This window comes from Triticum dicoccoides, chromosome 6A (genome assembly GCF_002162155.2).
Source record: "Triticum dicoccoides isolate Atlit2015 ecotype Zavitan chromosome 6A, WEW_v2.0, whole genome shotgun sequence".
Lineage (NCBI taxonomy): Eukaryota > Viridiplantae > Streptophyta > Magnoliopsida > Poales > Poaceae > Triticum > Triticum dicoccoides.
In genome coordinates this window covers 117,276,820-117,286,806 of record NC_041390.1, presented here as the reverse complement: position 1 = coordinate 117,286,806, position 9,987 = coordinate 117,276,820, and positions in this window count along the sequence as shown.

The following is a 9,987-nucleotide window of genomic DNA, read 5'->3' as shown; positions in this document are numbered from 1 at the left end:
GTCTCATCAATTGTGTTGCACCTTTTCTTCTCAGGCATCCTGAGTCTGAGGCATCCTGGCAACAATCAGATCTGAATCTCGGTCAGATATGATCGTTGGAACATATTTCCAACAGTTATTACATTGGTCCTTATATATCGGTAAGGTGAGGTCATGCCTATCACACCTGGCCGAAGGACTTGTTGTTATAGATTCCTTTTCAGCAAGGTTATCCCTTCTTCCATGAGGGAATTGTAAGACCTATTCTTCAAGTCAGTCCTGATGGATTCTTTGTGTCTCCAGAGTCTGATCTTCACCTGTTGACCATGTCAATGCTATCTCGAAGCATGTCTGTGGTACTCCAATTTTCAACAAAGAATATTTGAAGCCCAATGCTAAATGTTTCTCGCTCAATTATCCAAACACCATTGTATGGGTAATGTCATGAAATTTCTCTCACCTTACCTAAAGAGTTTTCTACATTATATCCTTGCATGGATATCATGCTCTGCTTGTCCTTGGGAATGATATACCCCTGAAATATGTGTTTAGACACATTGTCCTTTCCATTATTCTGTTTAAGCTGATGATCACCTTCTCCTTTCCATTGTTTTGTTTAACCTTACTGGTGATCTATATGATCTAAGCAGTAATATTCTCCTGCTTATGTAAACACCTTGGTGTACCACTCTGTCAATAAGATCCTGTTACTATTGTTGATGACATTCCGGTAACCACCGATGGACGAGAACTTTGCCTATTGGTCCGCCTCGTTCAACAAGCAGGAAGATGTTTCTCTTCGTCCCTTTCCCTTGGTACCGACGTTGTTGCTGACATAACTGACAGACTACCCTCTGACATGCCTTGCTATCGTGACCGTGCAAGATGTCGACCCCCTTTCTACTTTAAACCACATGGTGGGTCCATAACCCACAGTTCCACATGATCGAAACCTGACTCTCCTGTACATCCTGTTGTCAAAGTTATTCCTCGAGCTTGACTTTGTATGTAATTCACGGGCCACATGCCTAGTAATCTATTCTGGTATCAGACGCAATACTTACTCTCGCCGCTCTGAACCCCTTCCTCACTCTGGTTCAAACTTCGAGCAACTATCTATTCGCTGGGAACCTCATATTGTACCTTCGTACCTTGCTCTCGATGTATTTTATATGTTCAACTCGAGAGATAATCTTATGCTCATTCATGGGTTAACCCCAGATTGTTTTCCCTCATAAGCATTATGTCGTAGCCGAGCTACCCCTTACCTATTCGTAAGTACATTGGACTTCCCAAAGAAAAGGATGCCGGCTTCATCATGATGACTGAAGCATAGGGATGATGACATCAATGTTATGGATTGACCTCTTCGAGAAGAGCAACAACGACAAAGAAGAATCATTAGGATTTCGTAACCTACTCTTCCCCCTTACTCCCCTCTTAAATCTCGGGACAAGATTTCTTGTAGTGGAGGAGAATTGTGACACCCGGGTATTTAACCTACAGTAATTCTCTGTTAATGGTGCCACGTCACTTCAATTACTGTTGCTAATCTCGCCTTAGTTCGAAACTGATTCAAATTCAAAATCAAAATCAAGCAAACAATAAAAGTTTTCAAACATTAAAACTAAAATGTTCTAAATGTGACAAATATTCCATAGAGAATTATGGTGGAGAAACCAACATTTTATAAAGTGTCTAAGTGCCCCAAAATATTTAAATCAGTGGCTAAAACAATAATTTAAATGTTTTTTAAATTATAAAAATTCCAAACCTTTTCATGTAAGTGCCAAACTCTTTGTGGCAGTGCTATATAATGTAATGTTATTTATGGGACTAGTTACATATTTTCACAAAAGCCAACTAGTGGCTAAAGGAATTACAAAACAGAATTCATAAAAGAAAAACAGATTAGAAATAAAAGAAAAGGTAGAAAAGTGAAACGGCCATAGGACACTGTGCACTTAGGCCTGCATAGTGCCAGTGCAGCCCAGCCGACCCAGCCTGCCTCCCCCGCTCCTCGTCTTTTCCCCTCCTGTTCCCCGATGCGCTGGACGCCTGAGCGCCGTCCATGGCGGGATGCCGCACATGTCGGCCATCCGCCGCTCCCCGACGTCTACAAGGGATGCCACGACCTCCTTGCCCCGCGGACGAAACCCTAGCGCCCCTCTTTCCTCCCTCGCATCACCCCCTTTCTCCACAACTCGCACCCGACGCCGTCCTCACCATGGCCGTCGTCGCCCTCGCGCTCACCATCGCCCCCGACGTCTAGGAGCTAGTCCAGGAGCTCCGTACGCCTCCACTACTTCGCCTAGGCCAATGAGCACGAGCCCAACGCCCCTACATCGTTGGGAATCATCATCGACATCTCCGGCAACCCGCCGGCGACCGTCTTCGATCCGTCGCCTCTGCCGCTCCCCGTCCCTCGACGAGCCTTCCTTGTGCTCCCTCGGTGAGCTCTGCTCCTTTCCCCTCTTCTTTCTGCACGGATCCGTGCCTGTAGCCATAGTAGCCGCCTCCGCCGTAGCTCGCCCTCCGCCACCGTGCTTGTCGCCACCAATGCCATCACCAACGAGCTCGTCCGAGCACGTAGCCGTGCTCAGCACACGCATAGGAGCCCAACGCCACCGCTAGCTCACCCTGCCTTGCCACCGCCCACTATCGATGCTGCTTCTGCAGCGCCTGCTGCCGCTGTCGGTGTCAAAACCGGCGGATCTCGGGTAGGGGGTCCCGAACTGTTCGTCTAGGCCGGATGGTAATAGGAGGCAAGGGACACAAAGTTTTACCCAGGTTCGGGCCCTCTTGATGGAGGTAAAACCCTATGTCCTGCTTGATTAATATTGATGATATGGGTAGTACAAGAGTAGATCTACCACGAGATCAGAGAGGCTAAACCCTAGAATCTAGCCTATGGTATGATTGTTGTTGTCTATGTTGTCCTACGGACTAAAACCCTCCGGTTTATATAGACACCGGAGAGGGTTAGGGTTACACAAAGTCGGTTACAATGGTAGGAGATCTGAATATCTGTATCGCCAAGCTTGCCTTCCACGCCAAGGAAAGTCCCTTCCGGACACGGGACAAAGTCTTCAATCTTGTATCTTCATAGTCCAGGAGTCCGGCTGAAGGTATAGTCCGGCTATCCGAACACCCCCTAATCCAGGACTCCCTCAACCGCCGCTCCCTGTCCACCGATTGTCGTGTCCCTGGCCGTGCCTCACCGCGCATCGGCTGTCCCTGGGCCGCGCCCGCTCGCCCCTGCTTCTGCTACTCTGCTACTGTTGTCACTGCGCTTCCCTGGTGCCTCGCCTCACCACCGCCCAGCCTCACCCGCTTCGGCCGCCGCAGCTCCTATCACCACGAAAACATGCAACTTTCCCCCTCCGGTTCATCTGTCCGAAAACGCGAAACACCGGGAATACTTTCCCGGATGTTTTCCCCCTTCACCGGTACCACCTCGTACCACGTTAGGGCACACCTCGCATCACGCTTTGTCATGTCATGCATCGTCATGCATATGTTTGCTTAATATTTATTGTTTCTTCGCCCTCTTCTCTCGCTAGACACCGAGACCGACGCCGCTGCTACCCAGTACGACTATAGTGTTGACGACCCCTCTCTCTTGCCAGAGCAACCAGGCAAGCCCCCCTTGATCACCAGATATCGCCTACTCTCCTCTATACTGCTTGCATTAGAGTAGTGTAGCATGTTACTGCTTTCCATTAATCCTATCCTGATGCATAGCCTGTCCTTGCTACTACTGTTGTTACCTTTACCTACAATCCTAATGCTTAGTATAGGATGCTAGTTTATCATCAGTGGCCCTACATTCTTGTCCGTCTGACATGCTATACTATCGGGCCGTGATCACTCGGGAGGTGATCACGGGTGTATACTATATACTTTATACATGTTACATGTGATAACTAAAGTCGGGTTGGCTCGAGGAGTACCCGCGAGTGATTCACGGATTGGGGGCTAAAAGGACCTTTGTCCCAACGGCCCTCTGAGTGGATCTTTGTGGCGGAGCGACAGGGCAGGTTGAGACCACCTAGGAGAGAGGTGGGCCTGGCCCTGGTCGGCGTCCGTGGTTATTTCAAAATAATACACTTAACGAGATCTTGGTATTTGATCTGAGTCTGGCCACTGGCCTACACGCACTAACCATCTATGCGGGGACAGTTATGGGCACTCGACGTCGTGGTATCAGCCGAAGCCTTCGTGACATCAGCGACTGAGCGGCGCGCGCCGGGTTGGACCGCGTAACGCAACTTTCTTTGTAATGGAGGTTGCTAGGTCTGCTCTCCGGCCGCGTTCGCAACGTACAGGTGTGCAAAGGGCGATGGGCCCAGACCCCTGAGCAATAGGGTTTAGACCGGCATGCTGATCTCTCTATTGTGCCTAGGTAGGGCTGCGACGTGTTGATCTTCCAAGGCCGGGCATGACCCAGGAAAGTGTGTCCGGCCAAATGGGATCGAGCGTGTTGGGTTATGTGGTGCACCCCTGTAGGGAAGTTGATCTATTCGAATACCTGTATCCCTCGGTAAAAGGACGACCCGGAGTTGTACCTTGACCTTATGACAACTAGAACCGGTTGCTTAATAAAACACACCCTTCCAAGTGCCAGATACCGAGGGGAGGATCATCGGTTAGGATTGTGCTATGCGATGATACTTGGTGAACTTATCATCTACTCTTTTCTCCTGCTGCAAGATGGAGGTTACTAGAAGCGTAGTCTTCGATAGGACTAGCTATCCCCCTCTTATTCCAGCATTCTGCAGTTCAGTCCACATATGTAGTGTAGCTCCTTGCTTGCGAGTACTTTGGATGAGTACTCAGGGTTGCCTTGCTCCCTCTTTTCCCCCTTTCTATACTCGATTGCTGCAACCAGACATTGGAGCCCAGGAGCCAGACACCACTGTCGATGACGACTACTACTACTCGGGAGGTGCCTACTACTACGTGCAGCCCGCTGACGACGACCAGGAGTAGTTTAGGAGGATCCCAGGCAGGAGGCATGCGCCTGTTTCGATCTGTATCCCAGTTTGTGCTAGCCTTCTTAAGGCAGACTTGTTTAACTTATGTCTGTACTCAGATATCGTTGCTTCCGCTGACTCGTCTATGATCGAGCTGTTGTATTCGATCCCTCGAGGCCCATGGCTTGTAATATGATGCTTGTATGACTTATTTTATTTGTAGAGTTGTGTTGTGATATCTTCTCGTGAGTTCCTGATCTTGATCGTACACGTTTGCGTGTATGATTAGTGTGCGATTGAATCGGGGGTGTCACAAAAGGATTAGCTACCAGTTTCTCTATCATACCCAAAGGAATTTCAAAGCAAACATTTTCAGTAGGTTCAGTAGGTTGAGGAGCAACTCTTTGCTCTACTGGTCGGGGTGAAGATACCCCGAACAAGCCCCTCAAAGGATTATGTTCCATAGTAACAATTGACAGTAAATTTCAGCACACTATATAAATTTTTCCTTACCAAATTCCACCTACCAAAGGCGCTTCACTCCCTGACAACAACGCTAGAAAAGAGTCTTGATGACCCACAAGTGTAGGGGATCTATCATAGCCTTTTCAATAAGTAAGAGTGTCGAACCCAACGAGGAGCAGAAGGAAATGATAAGCGGTTTTCAGCAAGGTATTTTCTACAAGCACTGAAATTATCGGTAACAGATAGTTTTGTGATAAGGTAATTGGTAACGGGTAACAAGTAATGAAAGTAAATAAGGTGCAGCAAGATGGGCCAATCCTTTTTGTAGCAAAGGACAAGCCTGGACAAACTCTTATATAAAGAAAAGCGCTCCCGAGGACACATGGGAATTATCGTCAAGCTAGTTTTCATCATGTTCATATGATTCACGTTCAATACTTTGATAATTTGATATGTGGGTGGACCGGTGCTTGAGTACTGCCCTTCCTTGGACAAGCATCCCACTTATGATTAACCCCTATTGCAAGCATTCGCAACTACAACAGAAGTATTAAGGTAAACCTAACCATAGCATGAAACATATGGATCCAAATTAGCCCCTTACGAAGCAACACATAAACTAGGGTTTAAGCTCCTGTCACTCTAGCAACCCATCATCTACTTATTACTTCTGAATGCCTTCCTCTAGGCCCAAACAATGGTGAACTATCATGTAGTCGACGTTCACATGACACCACTAGAGGAAAGACAACATACATCTCATCAAAATATCGAACGAATACCAAATTCACATGACTACTTATAGCAAGACTTCTCCCATGTCCTCAGGAACAAACGTAACTACTCACAAAGCATATTCATGTTCATAATCAGAGGGGTATTAACATGCATAATGGATCTGAACATATGATCTTCCACCAAGTAAACAAACTAGCATCAACTATAAGGAGTAATCAACACTACTAGCAACCCACAGGTACCAATCTGAGGTTTTGGGACAAAGATTTGATACAAGAGACGAACTAGGGTTTGAGATGAGATGGTGCTGGTGAATATATTGATGGAGATTGACCCCCTCCCAATGAGAGAATCGTTGGTGATGACGATGGTGATGATTTCCCCCTCCCAGAGGGAAGTTTCCCCAGCAGAACATCTCCGTCGGAGCCCTAGATTGGTTCCGCCATGGTTCCGCCTCATGGCGGCGGAGTTTCTTCCCGTAAGCTTGCTTATGCTTTTTTCTCTCCACGAAAGACCTCACATAGCAGAAGATGGGTATCAGAGGGTTGCCAGAGGGCCCACGAGGCAGGGGGCGCGCCCAGGGGGTAGGGCGCACGCCCCACCCTCGTGGACGGTGGGTGGCCCGGCCCCCCTCTGGTACTACTTTCTCCCAATATTTTTTATATAATCTAAAACGTGCTCCCTTGAAGTTTCAGGACTTTTGGAGTTGTGCAGAATAGGTCTCTAATATTTTCTCCTTTTCTAGCCCAGAATTCCAGCTTCCGACATTCCCCCTCTTCATGTAAACCTTATAAAATAAGAGAGAATAGGCATAAGTATTGTGACATAATGTGTAATAACATCCCATAATGCAATAAATATCTTTATAAAAGCATGATGCAAAATGGACATATCAGTACCCAACAGTTTCCTTTGGGTATCCTATGAAGACACATTTCTCCGATTTGGCTTCGAGCTTATCAGGTTGAAGCTTCTTCACATAAGCATGGCAGCCCCAAACTTAAGAAACGACAACTTGGGTTTCTTGCAAAACCACAGTTCATAAGGTGTCGTCTCAACGGATTTAGATGGTGCCCTATTTAACGTGAATGCAGCCGTCTCTAAAGCATAACCCCAAAACGATAGCGGTAAATTAGTGAGAGACATCATAAACCGCACCATATCTAATAAAGTGCGGTTACGACATTCGGACACACCATTATGTTGTGGTGTTCAAGGTGGCGTGAGTTGCGAAACTATTTCGCATTGTTTAAAATGAAGTCCAAACTCATAACTCAAATATTCTCCTCCACGATCAGATTGTAGAAACTTTATTTTCTTGTCACGATGATTTCCACTTCACTCTGAAATTCTTTGAACTTTTCAAATGTTTCAGACTTATGTTTCATTAAGTAGATATACCCATATCTGCTCAAATCATCTATGAAGGTGAGAAAATAACGATATCCGCCGCGAGCTTCAATGTTCATTGGACCACATACATCAGTATGTATGATCTCTAATAACTCCGTTGCTCGCTCCCTTGTTCCAGAGAACGGAGTTTTAGTCCTCTTGCCCATGAGGCATGGTTCGCAAGTACCAAGTGATTCATAATCAAGTGATTCCAGAAGTCCATCAGAATGGAGTTTCTTCATGCACTTTACACCAATATGACCTAAACGGCAGTGCCACAAATAAGTTGCACTATCATTATCAACTCTGCATCTTTTGGCTTCAATACTATGAACATGTGTATCACTACTATCAGGATTAGGTCCAGACTTGGGTTCCTTCACTTGAGCAGAAACTGGCTTGCCGTTCTTCTTGAAGTTTCCCTTCTTCCCTTTACCCTTTTTCTTGAAACTGGTGGTTTTGTTGACCATCAACACTTGATGCTCCTTATTGATTTCTACCTCCGCAGCCTTTAGCGTTGCGAAGAGCTCAGGAATCGTCTTATCCATCCCTTGCATATTATAGTTCATCATGAAGCTCTTGTAGCTTGGTGGCAGTGATTGAAGAACTCTATCAATGACACTATCATCCGGAAGATTAACTCCTAGCTGAGTCAAGTGGTTGTGGTACCCAGACATTCTGAGTATATGTTCACTGACAGAACTATTCTCCTCCATCTTGCAGCTGTAGAACTTATTTGAGACTTCATATCTCTCAATCCCGGCATTTGCTTGAAATATTACTTCAACTCCTGGAACATCTCATATGCTCCATGACATTCGAAACGTCATTGAAGTCCCGGTCTAAGCCGTAATGCATGGCACACTAAACTATCGAGTAGTCATCAGCTTTGCTCTGTCAGGTGTTCACAACATCTGGTGTTGCTCCTGCAACGGGTTTGTCACCTAGTGGTGCTTCCAAGACGTAATTCTTCTATGCAACAATGAGGATAATCCTCAAGTTACGGGTCCAGTCCGTGTAGTTGCTACCATCATCTTTCAATTTAGCTTTCTCTAGGAACACATTAAAATTCAATAGAACAACAGCATGGGCCATCTATCTACAACAATATAGACATGCAAAATACTATCAGGTACTAAGTTCATGATAAATTTAAGTTCAATTAATCAAACTACTTAAGAACTCCCACTTAGATAGATATCTCTCTAATCATCTAAGTGATCACGTGATCCATATCAACTAAACCATGTCTGATCATCACGTGAGATGGATTGGTTTTCAATGGTGAACATCATTATGTTGATCATATCTACTATATGATTCACGCTCAACATATCTGGATATGCTAGGCACGTCAAGTTTAACCGGAGTATTCTGCGTGTGCAAAACTAGCTTGCACCCGTTGTACGTGAACGTATAGCTTATCACACCCGATCATCAGGTGGTCTCTCGGCACGACGAACTGTAGCAACGGTGCATACTCAGGGAGAACACTTATACCTTGAAATTTAGTGAGAGATCATCTTATAATGCTACCGCCGAACTAAGCAAAATAAGATGCATAAAGGATAAACATCACATGCAGTCAATATAAGTGATATGATATGGCCATCATCATCTTGTGCCTTTGATCTCCATCTCCAAAGCACGGTCATGATCACCATCGTCACCGGCTTGACACCTTGATCTCCATCGAAGCATAGCCGTCATCTTGCCAACTATTGCTTCTACGACTATTGTTGGGGAACGTAGTAATTTCAAAATTTTCCTATGCACACATAGGATCATGGTGATGCATAGCAACGAGAGGGGAGAGTGTGTCTACGTACCCTCGTAGACCGAATGTGGAAGCGTTAGCACTACGCGGTTGATGTAATCGTACATCTTCACAATCCGACCGATCCAAGTACCGAACGCACGGCACCTCCGAGTTCTGGACACGTTCAACTCGATGACGTCCCGCGAGCTCCGATCCAGCAAAGCTTCACAGGAGAGTTTCGTCGGCACGACGGCGTGGTGACGATGATGATGATGCTACCGACGCAGGGCTTCGCCTAAGCACCGCTACGACATGATCAAGGTGGATTATGGTGGAGGGGGGCACCGCACACGGCTAAGTGATCAATGATCAATTGTTGTCTCTCTGGGGTGCCCCCTGCCCCCGTATATAAAGGAGCAAGGGGAGGACGCGGCCGGCCAAGGAGAGGTGCGCCAAGAGGGGGAGTCCTACTCCCACTAGGAGTAGGACTCCTCCTTTTCCTAGTAGGAGTAGAAGAAGGGGAAGGAAAGGGAGAGGAGGAGAAGGAAAGAGGGGGCTGACCCCCCTTGCCCTAAACCAATTCGGTTTGGGCCTTGGGGGGCACGCCCCACACTCCCCTTGCTGCCCTCTATTTCCACTAAGGCCCATGTAGGCCCATTAAGCCCCCCGGGGGGTTCC